Genomic DNA, 20,046 nt, shown 5'->3' with positions numbered 1-20,046 from the left:
GTTGTTAATATTACATCGGTCGTAAACCGCTGTCAAAATTGGTGTTATTAACATATATTACATCGGTTTTACACCGTTGCTGAACCAGTGTCGTTAAGTGATAGTACACCGGTTCATAACCGATTCGAAAACCGGTGTCGTTAAGTGATACTACATCGGTTATAACCCGATGTCTAAAATGACAGACCTTTTACATCGCCTTCATAGACATTGGTCGATTTTGTAATAGACAGCGGTGGAAAACCGATGTCTATGAGGGTTTTTCTTGTTGTGAAATATTCCATTGTTGTGAAAATAAATATATATTAATATTAGTATTTTATGAAAAAAATGAACATAATAATTCTTTATATTGAAATGAATCTTGTAATAATTGGTATGTTGAATTCTAACGTGTTGGTACATTACGTGGAAATTTTTTAGGTCTCATTCCATTAGTTTTACAAAACCTACCCTATTATTTCATTATAGATGGATGAGAGCATCAATAAGAAATTACAATTCTAATTGGTTTAATATAACTTTCTAAAATTTTAATCTATCTTGAACACATAAATTTAAAACATGGCATACACAACGAATATGAAAAAAATAAACCGTCAATAATAGGTTGACAAACAAATTTTAGATCATCTATACAAGCGGTATTGGAACTAGCATTATCTAATGATATTGAAAATATTTTATGAGTTAAGCCATATTCTTCTAAAATTAAATATAATAATTGTGCAATGTTATGAGCATTATGTGATTCATCAAAAACTCTATAAGCTAACAATATTTTTTTGGAGGTTCCAAGAGTTATCGATTCAATGACAAGTCACCGATCGATCAAAGGCCGAGCGAGCATCCACGTACTCATATACACTCGGCCGAGCAAAGCCTGACCGAGCGTAAAGGCATATGATTCTCAGCATGTTACCGGTCGACCGGAGGCCGAGCGAGCACCCATGGGCTCATATACGCTTGACCGAGCAAATCCCGCCCGAGCGTAAAGGCACTTAGCCTTATGTATGACTTCTAGTACATTATCGGTCGATCGTGTTGGTGCAAGATGCACCAGAATCAAACCTGAGTTTTGATGTTATCAAAGGTTCAAGTTAAGTCTTGTTATGATCTAACAAGTTTATTGAGTGTGCAGAATGTTTACTCAACCGGGAAAGACCTAGTTAGAGGTTAGGCAGGAGAAATCTTAGCAGATTGTGGAACCCAGGTGAAAGTCCAAGTAGGTCGAGGGGAGACAAAGTTTGGCAGTGTGATCGAGAGGTCTGAAGGACCGAAGATCAAAGGAAAAGTCCTGGGGAGCCGATCAAGGCTGAGTGAGAAGTCCAAACTAGATCTGGAGGATCAAAGTTTGGCAGGTAGGTTGAGGTAAGCAAACTGGAGGAGCGACAGTGAGGTCGGGTTCCCGGAGGGAACAACCTCAGGTCGCTGATCCAACTGAAGAAACCGGGAAGGTTTCCAAGTTGAGATCAAGACAGTTCTATTGCTGTCTTTTATATTACTCATTATGCTATCTTTTATTCATTATTATGTTGTGTGCTAACATCTGTGTTGCAGGAAGTTTTTGTTCTAACACTGTGTTGCAGGTCAGAGTGGATCGGTCGACCGAACCAGCGGTTCAGTCGACCGAACATGAGCATAACAGAAAGCAAACAGTTCAGAACAGATCAAAATTAAAGTTCGATCAAAGCTTGATCGGTCGACCGAATAGTAAGATCGGTCGACTGAACTTGATGACTCAGCAAAGCCAGCTCGTCAGCACCGATCAGCAAGCAAAGGAAATAAGCTGATCAGTCGACCGAACCTGGGTATCGGTCGACCGATCCAATCAACATTAATCGCGCATTAATTCAAGATTCTGGCAGACTTCGACGAACAAGGTAAAAGCTTGTTCGGTCGACCGATAAAAGGTTAGGTCGACCGAACCATTGAAAGCCAGTTAATGCAGAATTTACGAGCCAACGTCAGATTCCAGCTGTGGGTGATCGGAGCTGGTTCGGTCGATCGAACAGAGGGATCGGTCGACCGAACCTCAGTCCACCTATAAATTCAGACTCGAAGACAGAGACTTGGAGATAACTTTCTGATCACAAGTAACTACTCTGCAAGCGACTCATCTTCAGTGCAAAGCTACGTCATTTGGAAGAACTGACCTACGCTACATCTTCGATTCATTTGTCGGTATACTTGTTTTTTGTTTTATACTTAATTGCTAATAAGATAGTAGGTTTGTTACTATCTTATTCTATTGTACTTGTACGATCTGCTTCTCTCCGAGGAGTTCGGAGAGAAGGGTTTTAGTGCTTTGCCCATCGGTGCGGTCAAGGACCGCGGGCCTTCGAGTAGGAGTCGAGCTAGGCTCCGAACGAAGTAAAACATTTGTGTCTCTATTTACTTTCCGCTGTGCACGACTTTGATTTAAATACGAAAAGAATAGTTTTTAAAAAGAAGCGATATTCCCCCCCCCCCCCCCCCTTCTATCGCGCTACTCGATCCTATCAATTGGTATCAGAGCAAGGTTAGCTCTGAAATTTCTTAACCGATTTTCTAAGCATCTTTAAAATCTTTTCTTTTCTTCAAATTTCTTTAATATTTTTCATTATCTCTATTTTTTCCAAGCACTACTGCAAGACAAAAGTCTTGGAAATATTTTTTAATCTGTGCTTTGTAAGGATGTCGAATTCATATCAAGAAGGCTATAGCACAGTCCGACCTCCACTATTCAAAGGAAAAAACTTTAGCTACTGGAAGAATAGGATGGAGTGTTTCCAGAAGTCCGACATCGAGCTCTGGTTCACAATCTTGAAAGGTTACACTCCTCCAATGAAGGACGGAACAACTCTAGAACCGGAAGAATGGACTCCACAAATGGTCAAAAAGGCACAACTAAATTACAAGGCGATCAACACCATTCAGTGTGGACTCACAATGGAGGAATTGAACCGAGTTGGTCCCTACGACAATGCCAAAGACTTGTGGGACTCACTAATCAAATTACACGAAGGAACCGACGACTCAAAGGTAAACAAACGAGATATTCTTTTAAATAATTTACTTAAAATAAAAATGTTTCCTGGAGAGACGACCTCACAACTACACGCCCGACTGAAAGACATCCTCAATGGTCTTCACTTGATCGGACACGAACTCGAAAATCGCGACACGATAAGGTACGCTCTGAACGCCTTTCCGAGGAATGCTTTGTGGGCATCAATTGTAGATGCATACAAAGTTTCCAAAGATCTTTCAATTCTTAAGTTAGATGAATTGTTTTGCGAGTTGGAATTACACGAGCAATCTAACATGAGCCATGTCGAGAAAGGAGTTGCTTTGTATGCAGGTTCAAACAAAGAGACAAAATCAAAAACGAAGATCGAGTCTGAAAGCGAGTCAGACTCAGATTCAACAAACGAAGAAGAACTAGTCAACATGGTCCGAAGATTGTTGACTAAGAAAAAGTTCAGAAGAAATACCAAAAAGATTCCACCAAACCAGATCCAAAACAAATCAGAAATGATTTGTTATGGATGCAACAAAAAGGGGCATTTCAAAAATGAATGCCCAAATCAGAAAGAAGAATGACCCAAATCGACAAGGCGGAAGAAGGCACTTCAAGCGACTTGGGACGAAACCTCTTCCGACGAATCTGACACGGAACAAACGAAGCACTCGAGTCACCTTGCATTTATGGCAAGGAACGAAGATTCCGAGTCCGAGTCCGACGAAGAATACGAGTCCGAGATCGACCTCGATTCCGAGAGAAGCCCTGGATCGAAAGATCTGAATATGGTAACGATTTATTCAAAGTCAAATTTACTTAAAGTAGTTAAATGTTTGTTTAAAAAATTAGCAATTTTGGAAAAACAAAATAACTTGTTACTTAAGGAAATAGACCACCTTAAGCAACAAGTTAGCTTGAGTGACTCGACTAACCAAGTTCAAGTCGGAACTTCGACTCAAGTTGAAAAACTTGAGGAAGAAAATTCCGATTTGAAAGGTCAAGTCAAGCGACTCAAGAAAACTTTTGAAAGGTTCGAAATGGGATCCAAGTGTCTAAATATGGTACTTGGATCGCAACGAGCCGTGTACAACAAATCGGGGCTTGGCTATAAACCGAACAAAACAAACAAATCATACATGTCTCTAATCAGTCAAAATGTTAGAAGTCAAGTCCAAGCATTGGTTCAAACAAAACACTTAATCAAATCAATCAAACCAAACCACTACTTGGTCCCTAAGAGTCAAATCAATTACTTAGATAGACCTTATCTAAGCTATGACTCAGGGGGAGCAACTAGAAAAACAATCCAACCAACTTAATTAAACCAAACTCAATACTTAGGATTAGGATTATTAGAACGGTTAGATGAAAAAGGTTTACCAAACCCTATAACATAGCACCGGAATGGATTGGGATGATAGTACGTCAAGGAAACTTTGTCGAAGACATGTCTAGGTTGAATATGGAATTCTACCTGGTGCACTAGACTTAGTGGATCTGACCGAAGCTACCCCAGTCAAACATGGGCTAGTTAGACCAAAATTTAGTATTAAGTTTTTTGGGCAGAAACAGTTTGGAAAGTCTTGCCATATGCCTCGCCACTGAACTGAAACTTATCCTTAGGACGCCTGCTTGATTAACCCAAAGCTAAGTTTGAATCTAACATGGGTTCAATAACCTCTTTCAATAAAATTACTTCTAATTTGAACTAAATTAATTTAAGTCAAATCTAATTCAAACTAATTCAATTTTAAAACTTAATTAAAATTATTTTTAAACTTAATTAAAATTATTTTAAAACTTAATTAAATTATTTTAAAACTTAAATTAATTAAACTTAATTAAATTATTTTAAAACTTAATTAAAATCATTTTAAAAACTTAATTAAAATTGTTTTAAAACTTAATTAAAATTATTTTTAAACTTAATTAAAATTATTTTAAAACTTAATTAAAATTATTTTAAAACTTAATTAAAATTATTTTTAAACTTAATTAAAATTATTTTTAAACTTAATTAAAATTATTTTAAAACTTAATTAAAATCATTTTAAAAACTTAATTAAAATTATTTTTAAACTTAATTAAAATTATTTTTAAACTAATTTAAAATTATTTTAAAACTTAATTAAAATTATTTTTAAACTTAATTAAAATTATTTTAAAACTTAATTAAAATTATTTTAAAACGTAATTAAAATTATTTTTAAACTTAATTAAAATTATTTTTAAACTTAATTAAAATTGTTTTAAAACTTAATTAAATTATTTTAAAACTTAATTAAAATTATTTTAAAACTTAATTAAATTATTTTAAACTTAATTAAAATTATTTTAAAACTTAATTATTTTAAAACTTAATTAAAATTATTTTAAAACTTAATTAAATTATTTTAAAACTTAATTAAATTATTTTAAACTTAATTAGAATTATTAAAATTATTTTAAACTTAATTAAAATTATTTTAAACTTAATTAAATTTACTTTAAACTTAATTAAAATTATTCTAAACTTAATTAAAAAATTATTATCTGTCGACCGAACAACTGGTTCGGTCGACCGAACCGAACTCTTTTTAATATATGCCACGTTTATTATGCCATATGACGACTGTTCAATTATTCGGTCGACCGGACCATTTTATCGGTCGACCGAAAACATAACTTCAACTACCCCTCACTCTCCCTATATCTGTGCCAAAATTAAAGTTCCGGTCGACCGAACCGTTTTATCGGTCGACCGAACGTCTGCTCACCGATCAAAAGGACGAGAGATTTAAGGGATCGGTCGACCGAACCCTTAATCGGTCGACCGATCATCTTCTATATAAGCAGCCGCGAGCAACCCTCACAACTCATCCAAATCCATTCTTCTACTCTTCTATCTCCTATACTATTCGCCGATTCCAGCCTCTTCCCCTCCAAAAATGCCTCGGTAACTTTCTTTTATTCTATTCCTTTTAATATTTTTACACAAGTTACTTATTGCATTTTATTTATTTATTCTTTTTTATAGTGAGAAAAGTAGAGCTATTGCACAAAGAGAGGCTAGCTCTCTTAATCCTAGCCAAGATCCTAGGTTCTCTACCGAAGAATTGCGTCTATCTTTTCCTAATAAAAAATTTAAGGTTATCGGTACTCGTTGTTTGGATCTCCAATTCTATCAAACCTTTTGTCCTGAGGTCATAGAGATCAATCAACACTATCAACTTGATAGCATCATCTTTTGTAGACATGCATACAATCCTATTCTCTGTTCGGAATTTTACCACAACTTGTGCGAACTTGATCCCCATCATTTTAGGACTAGAGTTGCTACTCGAGACATGTTGTTTGATCTTGACATGTTTCTTCGATTTCTACGGATCCGACCATCAGTTCATCGTATCTTTTTTAGTAAGTCTCTTCCTGATCCGCTACCTGCTCCTTTCTCTCATCTGACTCTAGATCTCATGTATGCTGACTTCTTTGAAGGACCTCGTCCTAAAAAGATGTCAACTGTACCCCTTAGTCCAAGAGACAATGCTTTTTATAAGATGATCATGTCTTGCATTTATCCTTTATCATCTGGAGATCAGGGCGTTTTGCGACCAGTTCATCTTTTTCCGATGTACGCTCTTCGACATAGACTAGACTTTGACTTAGGTTATTGGGTATTCAGATCTATCATTTACTATTCAGGGTACAACACTTCATTTAAGGTTCATATGATTCAGTGTCATGTTCTCACTGCTTATATTGTCAATCTCGGAGTAGGGGGTTCATCGAGGCGAGTTGATTGAGTTGTCTGACTTTGATCTTGTCGGGGTTAGGCAATTATCTTTGGCTGGGATTAAGACGAGCGCTGACGGGCTTGTGTACAAACGAACTCATCCACACTATATCCCACCAGCTGTCGACGATCCTATTGATGAGGATGATCAGATTCCGGTTACTGCACCTCCTCCTGTGTTTATTGATCCTGGATTTGCCATGACACCCTTCTTCGATTTTCCTCAAAGCAGTTCATATGCTCCTCCTCCTCCTCCAACTAGTGACTTCTTTACCCGTCTGCGAGATGATATTTTCAGTCGCTTTGACTCATTGGAAACAAAAATGGATGATCAGTACAGCTCTCTTCAGGGACAAGTTGCTGATATTCGTCATGAGATGATAGAACGTACTGATGCATTACAGAAGGAGCAGCAGAGGATTTTTGATTATCTGAGAGATGATGAGGACGAGGATGAGTGATTTCAGGATTTACTTTTTATGACTTATTGTATTTATTACTTAACTTGGGTTATGACTATGCTTAATCTTCAGTGTTTTTCAGTCTTTAGTAGCCCTTGTTAAATTTTGTAGAATAGGTTCTTTGTTTTTGAAAATTACTATGTAGTTTATTTTTTAAAAAAATTATTATTTTTGTAAAAATTCCCATTTCAAATTTTTGTTTCAAAAATACTTAGAAATTATTTTTCATTTTATGGAATAGCCTAGGTTTTACCGTAGAATTGCATGATCCTATAGTTCTAGGAGCCAGCATCTCACAAGCACAGTAGGATCCCTTGTTTGATAACTTAGAATGGGTGAGATGCTTAGGTCCTAGCCCTAGATTTCAGATGCTTATGTCAGTGCATCGCTATAAATCTGGGCTTTAAATAACAAACATTGATCAATTTGAGTTAACTAGTAAGTAAAACCTTGCTAGTTATAAAATGCTCAAATTGACCAACCTGAGTCAACTTGCTACTATCTTGTGATAGCTAGTCTTGGACAGAGGTTGGGCATTTCATCATAAGGACTTTTTTCCTTAGTTTACCATACCATGCTTGGACTTTTAGGATAAATATCAATTTTAGGGGGAGTTATCTTCAAAATAGTTTTATAAACTTTTTTATTGTTTCAAATTATTTTCTTTAAACACGTTTTCAAAATTTTTCACTTAGTCTATTTATTTTCAAAATTGTTTTCTCTAACATCTTTTTCAAAATTAAAAAAAAACATTAATTTCAAGATTGATTTTCTTTCTTCTTTAACTCTTTTCAAATTATAAATCATTTTATCATAAACTCTTTTTCAAATTTTGATCACTTAGTAAAATTATGGCTTTGAAACTTAGACAAATGTGATATCATTTGAAAACTTAGTATATTTTTGAACAATTAGTTTTCCTTTACTAAAAAGTTTTACTTCTCTTTACTTGTTTAATCTTTCCTCATTTTCAAAAATGTTAGACTTTCTTATGTTCTATGTTTAGTTTTTTGACTTCCTCTAATTTTGATGTGTGTCAAAGGGGGAGAGATAGTGAATTCAGGGGGAGATGATTATTTCAGGGGGAGAAATAAGAATTGAAATTGCTTGTTTATTTACTAGTTGCATATGTTTAACTTAACTTTGAACCTTGGTTGTCAAACATCAAAAAGGGGGAGATTGTTGGTGCAAGATGCACCAGAATCAAACCTGAGTTTTGATGTTGTCAAAGGTTCAAGTTAAGTCTTGTTATGATCTAACAAGTTTACTGAGTGTGCAGAATGTTTACTCAACCGGGAAAGACCTAGTTGGAGGCTAGGCAGGAGAAATCTTAGCAGATTGTGGAACCCAGGTGAAAGTCCAAGTAGGTCAAGGGGAGACAAAGCTTGGCAGTGTGATCGAGAGGTCTGAAGGACCGAAGATCAAAGGAAAAGTCCTGGGGAGCCGATCAAGGCTAAGTGAGAAGTCCAAACTAGATCTGGAGGATCAAAGTTTGGCAGGTAGGTTGAGGTAAGCAAACTGGAGGAGCGACAATGAGGTCGGGTTCCCGGAGGGAACAACCTTAGGTTGCTGATCCAACTGAAGAAACCGGGAAGGTTTCCAAGTTGAGATCAAGACATTTCTATTGCTATCTTTTATATTACTCATTATGCTGTCTTTTATTCATTATTATGCTGTGTGCTAACATCTGTGTTGCAGGAAGTTTTTGTTCGAACATTGTGTTGCAGGTCAGAGTGGATCGGTCGACCGAACTAGCGGTTCAGTCGACCGAACATGAGCATAACAGAAAGCAAACAGTTCAGAATAGATCAAAGTCAAAGTTCGATCAAAGCTTGATCGGTCGACCGAATAGTAAGATCGGTCGACCGAACTTGATGACTCAGCAAAGCCAGCTCGTCAGCACCGATCAGCAAGCAAAGGAAATAAGCTGATCAGTCGACCGAACCTGGGTATCGGTCGACCGATCCAATCAACATTAATCACGCATTAATTCAAGATTCTGGCAGACTTCGACGAACAAGGTAAAAGCTTGTTCGGTCGACCGATAAAAGGTTCGGTCGACCGAACCATTGAAGGCCAGTTAATGCAGAATTTACGAGCCAGCGTCAGATTCCAGCTGTGGGTGATCGGAGCTGGTTCGGTCGACCGAACAGAGGGATCGGTCGACCGAACCTCAGTCCACCTATAAATTCAGACTCGAAGACAGAGACTTGGAGATAACTTTCTGATCACAAGTAACTACTCTGCAAGCGACTCATCTTCAGTGCAAAGCTACGTCATTTGGAAGAACTGACCTACGCTACATCTTCGATTCATTTGTCGGTATACTTGTTTTTTGTTTTATACTTAATTGCTAATAAGATAGTAGGTTTGTTACTATCTTATTCTATTGTACTTGTACGATCTGCTTCTCTCCGAGGAGTTCGGAGAGAAGGGTTTTAGTGCTTTGCCCATCGGTGCGGTCAAGGACCGCGGGCCTTCGAGTAGGAGTCGAGCTAGGCTCCGAACGAAGTAAAACATTTGTGTCTCTATTTACTTTCCGCTGTGCACGACTTTGATTTAAATACGAAAAGAATAGTTTTTAAAAAGAAGCGATATTCACCCCCCCCTCTATCGCGCTACTCGATCCTATCAGATCGAAGGCCGAGCAAGCACCCATGTGCTCATATATGCTCGGCCGAGCAAAGGGCGCCCGAGTATAAAGGCACTTAGCCTTATGTATGATTTCTAGTACCTTACCAGTCGATTGAAGGCCAAGCGAGTACCCATGTGCTCATATACACTCGGTCAGATGAAGCCCGCCCGAGCGTAAAGACACTTAGCCTTATGTATGACTTCTAATACATTACCGGTCGATCGAAGGCCGAGTAAGCATCGATATGCTCATATACGCTCAGCCGACCAAAGCCCGCTCGAGCATAAAGGTACTTAACCTTATGAACGACTTCTAGTACATTACCGATCGATCGAAGGCTGAGCGAGCTCCCATGTACTCATATACGCTCGGCCGAGCAAAGCCCGACCGAGCGTAAAGATACATAGCCTTATAAAAAGCTCTTAATATATTACCGACTGAGTTAAGATTGAGCGGGCACCAATGAGTGCTTGCACACGCTCGGTCAGGGAAAGCTCGACTGAGCGTAAAGGTACTTAACTTTATAGCAACTTATGGTATATTACCGGTCGTCAACTTATGGTCAAAATGCACTCACCCGAGTAAAGTCTGACCTAGCATAAGGGCACTCAGCCTCCTAAAGTTCATAAACATTCTCAGCCAAAACATACTTAGTAGGAGGAATTCTCAATATATATATACGATCGGCTTGAACGATCGGCCAAGACATGTTCAACAAAAAACATTCTTAATATATGCAACTGGCTTGAACGATCAACCGAGACATGCCCAATAGAACGTATTCTTAACACATGTGGCCAGTTTAAGTGACTGACCAAGATACACCTAACAGATGGTATTCTTATTATATATGTGACTGGTTTAAAGGACCGACTGAAAATATAACTGTTGGTTAGTCCTAGGAAAACGTACCAGTTCCACTGTATAAAAATTTTTATACAAGTGTCGAACCTTTCCTTAAATAACCTATTATGTTCTTTAGAAGTTAAATTAGGAATCGCAGACGAAACTTAACATCATTGATTCTAAATATAACTTATCTGTTCTTAATGGTTTAGATTTGAATCGCAAGCGGAACTTAACACTATTGATTCAAATCCACCTATGTTATTAATTTCATTAAATATTAATTTTTAAAATTAGCTTCCAGGACTGCATGGCGAGGCACATGACCTTCTTGGATATGGGAGCAACCACCACCGCCTAGACAAAGCCTTTTAAGGAAAGCTAATATTTAATTTTCTTAAATAACTTTAGGTTAACCAAAAAGAACAATCGAATCACAAATTTGAAAACAAAGAAAACTCAAATTCGAAAAACTAATTCAAAATACTAGATCTAATGCCTCTTGTGTTTGGAATTTTTACAAAAATAAATAACTAGCATGATGCGGAAAACAATTGCTAATTATACCTTCTCTTTGTATGCTAATGACCTCGAGATCTTTTGTCGTATTCCTCGCCTCGCCTTGGACGTCGTGTGGGTGACGATTTTCCAAGATGAACACCACCCAAAAGCTTTCTTCCTCTTCCTCTAAAATTCGGCCACCACCACCACCAAGGAGAAGAGAGCAAAGGGAAAGGGAGAAGAGAGAGGGTTGGCCACCACCAAGAGAGACTCCTCCAAGAGAATAAGAATTGTGTCTCATGAAGTCTCCTCACCCCTTCTTTTATAATACTTGCCCAAGGCAAATAAGGGAAGAATTTTTACAAAAAATTAAAATCTTCCAAGAGTTTTCCCTTTTCCCTTTTATTTTTCCTTTTCTTTCCTCTTGATTGAATCAATCACCAAATTAGTTGGATGATGATTTTATTTTTTATTGTTTTGGCCGGCCACATTGCTTGGGCACCAAGCAAGGGTGGCCGACCCCTATAAGAGGAAGGAAATAATTTTTTTTATAAAATTTTACAAGAAGAAAAACTCTTATAAAATTTTACAAGCTCTCTTTCCTAAAGTAGGAGTTAAAAAAGGAAAGTTCTAAAAATTAAAACCATGTTTAAAAATTTAAAACTTTTCTTATAAAATTTCCTTTTTTAACATGGTGATAGAAAATTTAAATTTTAAAACTTATCTTCCTTTTTTTCTTAAACCATGAGGATGGTTAAAAAAGGAAAGTTTTAAAATCTTTTAAACTTTCTTTTAAAACATGTGGCCTAATTCAAATAAGGAAAGTTTTTGAAATTAAAATCTCTCTTTTAAAACTTATAATTTTCTACAAAGAGAAGATTTTAAAAATTCAAAATACCCCTCCTTGTTTGAATTATTATGGTCGGCCCCTACATGCTTGGTCACAAAGCAAAGGGTCGACCCCTATAGAAGAGGATGTGGCCGACCCTTGCTTGGTCACCAAGCATTGGACCGACCCCCTTCTTGGACACCAAGATGGACTTATATTTGGATGGACTTGAGGCTATAATGAGGCTACGATAGGGACCTAGAGGAGAAATTGGTTTTGGCCTTCCGATGAGCTTGAGTATCCCGTGTTCGCCCCGAACATACAACTCAAGTTCATCGATAATAACTCATTCCACTAGAGAGTTATTATCGCACTACCGCACTAATCACAAATTACATTATGAGCTCCTTCTTATCATGAGTGTGTTAGTCTCCCTGTGTTTAAGATAACGAATGTCCACTAATTAAGTAAGTTACTGACAACTCACTTAATTAATATTTAGCTCCAAGAGTAGTACCACTCAACTTCATTGTCATGTCGGACTAAGTCCACCTGCAGAGTTTAACATGGCAATCCTTATGAGCTCCTCTTGAGGACATTCTCAACCTAGATAACTAGGACACAGATTCCTTCTATAATCAACAACACACACTATAAGTAATATCATTTCCCAACTTATCGGGCATATTGATTTATCGAGCTATACCTCACCCTTTGATAAGTCAAAGAAATAAATATTAAATATATGTGCTTGTTATTATATTAGGATTAAGAGCACACACTTCCACAATAACTAAGGTCTAGTTCTTTTATTTAGTCAGTACAAAAAGAACTTACCTAAATGGTCCTACTCAATACACTTAGAGTGTACAAGTATAATTTATTAATCAAGATAGACTAATACTTAATTACACTACGACTATTCCGATGGTTTGTTCCTTTCCATCTTAGTCGTGAGCAACTGTTTATAATTTACAAAGAACCGACAACATGATCTTCTGAGTGTGACACCACACACCATGCTATCTACTTATATAAATTAATTAAACAATTATATTTAACAAATAAATGTAGATATTGACCAATGTGATTCTTTTTTTTTCAAAAATAAATGTTTACAAAAGCTAGGCTTTTAGTATACACTCCAACAATAACAACCTGACAGATTTGGCAAGAAATAACTTCTAGAAGCTTCTTCAGTTATAATGATGTGTCCCCATCATAAATATAACTCATAAATAACAAAAGAGGTGCATCTGGGTACAAAAAAATTTTCTTAAAGGATTATTGCACGAAGTATAGAAGATGACTTCATCTCCTAACAAACCCTAACGAATCGGGGACTACTTCACGACTACGGAGGTCACATGAGGTAGTATAAAAAGAGGTGTCCTCTCCGATAGCAAGGTATGCAAGTTCTAGCATCTAAACTCTGTTTCCAAATACTTCAATTATTGTTCATCTTCTTCTTCTTCCTTCCACCTTTGAGAGAGAAACTGACTTGAGCGTCGGAGGGCCTAGCCAAGGATCCCCACCCTTGTCTTAGATCACTAATGCTTTGTTGGTTTGTCTCACTATGCGTAAGATCATGGAGAGGTTCTTTTAAGTCTCTCGGAGGCTATCTTCATCAAGGATCGTCATTCACCGGAGCCAGTGCACGTCTTCGCAAATTTCAGACAGGATCAATAGTGATCAATTTTTTCTTTTCCTCGGCCAAGAATAGCTCCTTGTCCTGTGATATTCTCAAAAGGCTTGCATATTTCTATCTTGCTTCTCTTCTTCTAAGGTAAAAGCTTAGACCACATAGGATTATTAATAGGAGTATCCCTGTAATCATAACCACTTCGATCACACCCTTTCATAGTCCTTGTTCTAGAAGCAATTGGTTTAGGATGAGGATCCACTATAGGGTCGCTTGATTCAGCCAAAATGCCTTGTTTTTCTATTATTCCAAGTAATTCTTTCAACCTTTCATTTATTTGCATGTTCTCTATTATTAGCTCCTTTATTCAGTTCTAATGAATAATACAATTAAAGCATTCACTATCACTTGAGCATCTGACTTCTATATCATGTACCAGTGATGTCTCTAATGGATGTGGAGTATCATCGAAGTAAGGGAGATTTTCTACCAATGTATTTTCAAAAATGATAAGAACTAGTTCACTAATAACCTATCAAATCTAAAATAATTATTAAACATTGGAAATGAAAGTTAGGTCATAGTTTTTGATATTTACTTCTTCAGGTGAGACTTGGTCCAACAAAGCTCTCACCTTACTAATATGTGAAAGAGTATATCTCCACTTATTTATTATGGACCTTCAATATTATATGGGTTCTAGATTGGAACATACTCCAAAAACCATGTCTGCTTCATTATACGCAATGTTACATACATAATAATGTCCATATAAAAAAAAATCATATTTACCATTAAAAAACTTACAGCCAAAAGACCAATAAATCCCTTTAGATATGGAATTGAAGTGGTCGTTTGATATTGTTAGTCTCTTGTGGCCGGCAAGAGAGGGGTGAATTGCCTTGCATGATAAATACAAGAAATATCGTTTTTGATCTTATAGCTTAATTAATATTAACACTTGTATAAAAAATAATTAAGAAGCTAATTAACAAAAAAGAAAGAGGCATAGAGATTTACTTGGTTTGCAATCAGGGGATTGCTAATCCAAGATATTGAAAGCTTACTATCAAATTTCATTCTAGCAGAGAAGCTTCTTGCAGCAGCTAGAGCACTAGATTCCAAAGATAAACAACAAGAAGATCATTTACAAGTGTTGTATTTAGCTACTGAGATCAGGAATATATTTATAGCCCTGATCCAGGCACCTGGAAGGGTTCCGGGCGCCTGGGCATGGATCGCATTGCAACAGATCTGGAAAAAATCTCTGGTCAAGGCGCTTGGAAGAGTTTTGGGCACCCGGACCGCCTTCGCACATGGGCGTGTCGCCAAGCACCCTAAAAAAGCTCCCGGTGCTTAGACTCCAGTCAACTCCACATTGACTTTCCATTCGAGTCTTCCTCTTTGGCTCCACTCAGGTGATTTCGGCCATTCGGAATAGGGCTCATCAAAACTCATTTTCCGGTATTCTTGAGCAACCTTCTACTCTAGCTTCTTGTTACTCGAAAATGTCGTGCGCTTCCTTCTCGTCTGCCATTATACTCTTCCACAGCGCCTCGTCCCTTGGATGCCCGAGCCCATCGATTCTCTCCTGTGTCATCCTTCTCGTTAGCTGTTTCTTTCGCTCGACTTTCTGTGCTCCTAAGTTCTTGTACACTTAGACACAAGGCATCAAATGACAATATGATCTAACTCTAATTTGGTTGATCGCATTAAACCAACCATGGGGTAATTACAATCTTCCCCTTTTTGATGTGAGCAACCCAAGTTAAGTTAGGGTAACACAAAAACAAATAACGTAATAAGTAAATATTTTGTAATTAAAAAAATATGAAAAAAATAAAATGTACCCTCCCCCTAGACTTAACCTCTAATTCTCTCCCTTTGATCACATTGAAAATGGAGTAATACTTGAAATAAATTCAGAATAGAGTGTAAGGGATAAAACTACAATGACTAGCATCTAGAAAAATCATGAACTTTGAAGTTCGAAAATCTAGATTTTCAAAATTTATAAACCATTTTAATAAAATAATTTTGAAAAATATTTTTAATTGTGAAAAAAATCCAAATTTTTTTATAATTGTTAAGCAAACATAGTCAAAGCAGAAATAAAATTTTCACTAAAAATTGAAATTACTCTAAGCAGTAATAAGTTCTTTTCTATATAAAGATATATTTTTGTAAAAAATTTCTTAAAAATAGATTTTAAGCTCAAAAAAACTTGAAATTTTTTTTTTTGAGTATGTATTATAGTAAGTAGCTTTGCAAAAAAATAAATTTTAAAAAATAAAATTTTGAGAATCTTTAATATTAAAAGGTAGTATTTGGATAAAATTATTCATATAAAATCCAATAATGGTGAAAAAATTTTGAAAATATTTTCTTGAATAGGGAGCATAATAACTTTTCACAAAGAAATACAATTTGTAAAAATTACTCTGTGAATTATTTTTAAATTAAAAAATATAATTTTTCTTTAAAAATTCATAAAAATAATTTAACGATCAGAGTTTGAAAATTTTCCTATAGATGATGAAATTCTCTTTCTCAGAAAAATTAAAGAAGAAATTAATTTCCAACAGAAATTATACAAAAGAATTTAGATAATTCTAAATAAACAAAAAAATTAAATCAATTTAAAAATATGACATGAATAAAAATTTAATTTAAACACAATTTTAGAACTCAATATAGGTTTTGGATTAATCAAGAATTTTCTAAAAATATATTTTCTTGATAATTTTTTTATTTGGCTCTTGTGGTATCTAAATTACCAATTTAATCCTTGATACTTTTTGAAATTTAAAATAGCAATATTTGAACATAGAGAATTCTTTAGATTCTCTATTTCTTCTTTTAATTTTTTATTTTCAATTTTTATTTTATCGAAATCTTCTAATCAACAAGATGTTTTTAATGTTCTTTTTAACTCATTGTTTTCTTTTAATAATTTTTTTATTATCATTTTCTAATTGACAATCATTTTTTTAATAAAATTTTAAAAAATTTAAATAATTGCCCAGGAGGCAGAGACCATATCTGACTTACTTTGTCGATCTCTGATGCTCCCCTGTAGAGCTGCTTTCTTCTGACGTTGCTCCCCCTTCATTAGAGCTGTCAATTTGGGTTGGGCCCGTCCCGCCAAACAATTTAAGTGGGTTGGGTTAGAATTTTATCAACCTAAGCCCGCTGTGGGCTGACCCGCTTAGGCCCGCGACCTGTTCGGGTCGACCCGCGACGGACTTGGGTTGACTCGCGGGTTGAGAAACACATGTAAACCAAGTTTTGTACCAATTTATTATCTTTTTTTATTATAATTTTAAAATAAAAATAGTACTTTTCATCCCACATAAGTACTCGTTGTTGTCCATTTATATTTAAAAAATATATTTATGGAAACATTTGATTGATGAAATCTTTCTGAAGTAAAACGTTGAAGATATAAAATATTTTTTATATTTTTTATTTAAATTTAATAGGCCCGCAGGTTGGCCTGCCAAACCTGCAACCCACATTGGATTGGGTTTTGTTGGAAATTTGCCAACCCGCCAAGTTGACGGGTTGGTCGCCCCGCCCCGCCAAATGGTTGGCCCGCCATGGGCCAACCCGCTCCACCACGGGGCAACCCGCCCTGCCACGGGTTGGCCCATCTGACAGCTCTACCCTTCATCGATGCTCTCGATGCTCATTCCCGATGAACTTGCTTCGTCATCTTCTTGGTGACTTGCCATCAATGTAAGTCCGACATAGGCTATAATGTCCGAATCTGATGATGACGTTTCATCCCATGTCGCTTTTAGATTCTTATGTTTCTTCTGGGTTGCTCTTTTATCTTTTTTGTTGTCCTTGCCCTTGTTCTTTAGTTTTGGATAATTATCTTTGACGTGTCCTTCTTCATTGCAATGATAACACTTTATTTTTCTTTTTCTTATTTTAGTCTGCAATTGATTAAACTTATTGGTTTTAAAAAAACTTTTGAACTTCCTTACCATGAATGTCATTTCTTTATCATCAAGAGAAGTTTCAGATTTTGGTTCATCTATTTTTACCTTTAAGGCAATGTTGTGCTTTGACTCCTTTTTTAGATCTGCATATCTTGACTCATGAATTTCAAAAGTAGAGAATAATTCTTCTAAATTGCTTACCTCTAAGTCCCTAGAGATGAAATATACATCTACTAGGGTTGCCCATTCAGGAGTCCTAGGAAATGCATTAAGTGCGTACCTTAGTGCATCTCGGTTGGTTACCTTTTCTTCAAGATTTGTGAGTTTGGTGATAAGTTCTTTGATCCTTGAATGGAGGTGTGAGACGGTTTCTCTTTCTTCTAATCGGAGGTTGCTGATCTGGTTCTGGAGCATATCTCGTCTAGTGAGTTTTGCCTCCGAGGTTCTTTCATGGATTTCTAGGATTTTTTTTTCAGAGATCTTTGGCTGGCTCATAGGCTCTGATCTGGTTAACTTCTTGAGGTGGTAAAATGCTCAACAGATGAAACTCTGCCTTATCGTTTGCCACGAAGTCAGCTTACTCCTTTTTCGTCCACTAATGTTCTTCTTTGTTCCTTGGCACTACAAAACTATACTTTATAATAATTAATGATTCAAAATTCATTTTAAAGAATACTTCAATTTTCTTTTTTCAGTCAGGAACTCCCCCTCCAAATTCGGTGGGTAGATACTCGGTTCGACCATCATCTTCTGTGCTTCGGTCGACGGTTAGTTCTTCTAAAGTGGTTGGGCTCTAATACACTTGTTGGTCTATTGCGCCCGGCAAGGGGAGGTAAATTGCCCTGCACTATAAAAACAAGAAATGTCTTTCTCGATCTTATAGTTTGATTAAAATTAACACTTGTACAAAAAAATTAAGAAGCTAATTAACAAAAAGAAAGAGGCACATAATTTACTTGGTTTACAATCAGGGGATTGCTAATCCAAGTGTTGAAAGCTTACTATCAAATCTCCTTCTGACGGAGAAGCCTCTTATAACAGTTAGAGCACTAGATTATAAAGTTAAACAAAAAGAAGATCATTTACAAGTTTTGTATTTAGCTACTGAAATTAGGGTTGTATTTATAGTCCTGACCCGGGTGCCTAGAAGGGTTCCGGACGCTTGGGTGTGGATAAAACTTTTTCCACATCGCAACATATCACATCACAACAGATCTGGATAAATCTTTGGTTGGGGCACCTGGAAGGGTTCCAAGCGCCCAGACTGCCTTCGCATAGGGGCGCCCCGCCAAGGCGCCCCAGCTGGACCAAGTCAGTTTGGGTGCCGAAATAAGTTCGGGCGCCCGAAATGGCTCCTAGTGCTCGGACTCCAGTCAACTCCATGTTGACTTTCCATGAGTCTTTCGCTCCGGCTCCGTTCACTTGGGTGATTTCAGCCATCTAGAATATGGCTCACTCGAACTCATTTTCCGACCTTCTCGAGCAACCTTCCGCTTCGACTTCTCATCCCTTGGAAAAGTCGCGCGCTTCCTTCTCGTATGCTAGCGTACTCTTCCGTAGCACCTCGTCTCTCAGACGCATCGAGCCCGTCGACTCTCTCCTGTGTCGTCTTTCTCGTTAGCTGCGTCTTTCGCTCAACTTCCTCTACTCCTAAGTTCCTGCACACTTAGACACAAGACATCAAAAAACAATGGAACCTAACTTTGACTTGGTTGATCATATCAAAACTACTACGGGGTACTTACAAATATGTCTAACTTGATGAAAAAAGTTTCTTGATAGTAGGTAATTGGGGAGCAATAAATTGATGAATCGTTTCAACCCAATTGAATCTACCTAAAATTTTAAAATCATCTACAATATCTACAAGACCTAATGGAACCTTGTATGTATTAGAAAAAAAATAACATACAAATAAATATATACAAAATATATAATTTATAAAACACTAAAATATTATGATCTACTTCAACTCTATGAGAATAGAGTTTAAATAACTCCTTAAATTTGTATTTAGCAAGTTCTTTTTTATTAGAGAAGTGAGCAAGAAAGAGGTCACCCGATGCATTAGTTGAGTTCATAGGAACGGAAGTACCTCTATCTAAAATGCCAAGTAAAAGAGATACATCTCTTCTAGTGAAAGTAACTAGTACACCTGTAAATTTATAATGATTAATTTTCTATTACGTGCTTTTAACTTTCAAACCTAGAAAATGTTCCTGAAAATATAAAGGTTTGATATGTTGAATTCTAACTTTAAAATATATTGACCAGTAGACCACAAATTTATTGAATATCTTGTATGTCCAAAAATACAACAAAAGGAGAATGTTTAATGATCTCTTTGTGTCGATCATGTAAACAAATTGACCTGTGATCCTGTCCTTTTATTGTTGGACGATAAAAAAC

This window comes from Zingiber officinale, chromosome 9B (genome assembly GCF_018446385.1).
Source record: "Zingiber officinale cultivar Zhangliang chromosome 9B, Zo_v1.1, whole genome shotgun sequence".
In the NCBI taxonomy this organism is placed as follows: Eukaryota; Viridiplantae; Streptophyta; class Magnoliopsida; order Zingiberales; family Zingiberaceae; genus Zingiber; species Zingiber officinale.
The sequence above is the reverse complement of the archived record's forward strand: the minus strand, read 5'-3'. Positions refer to the sequence as shown.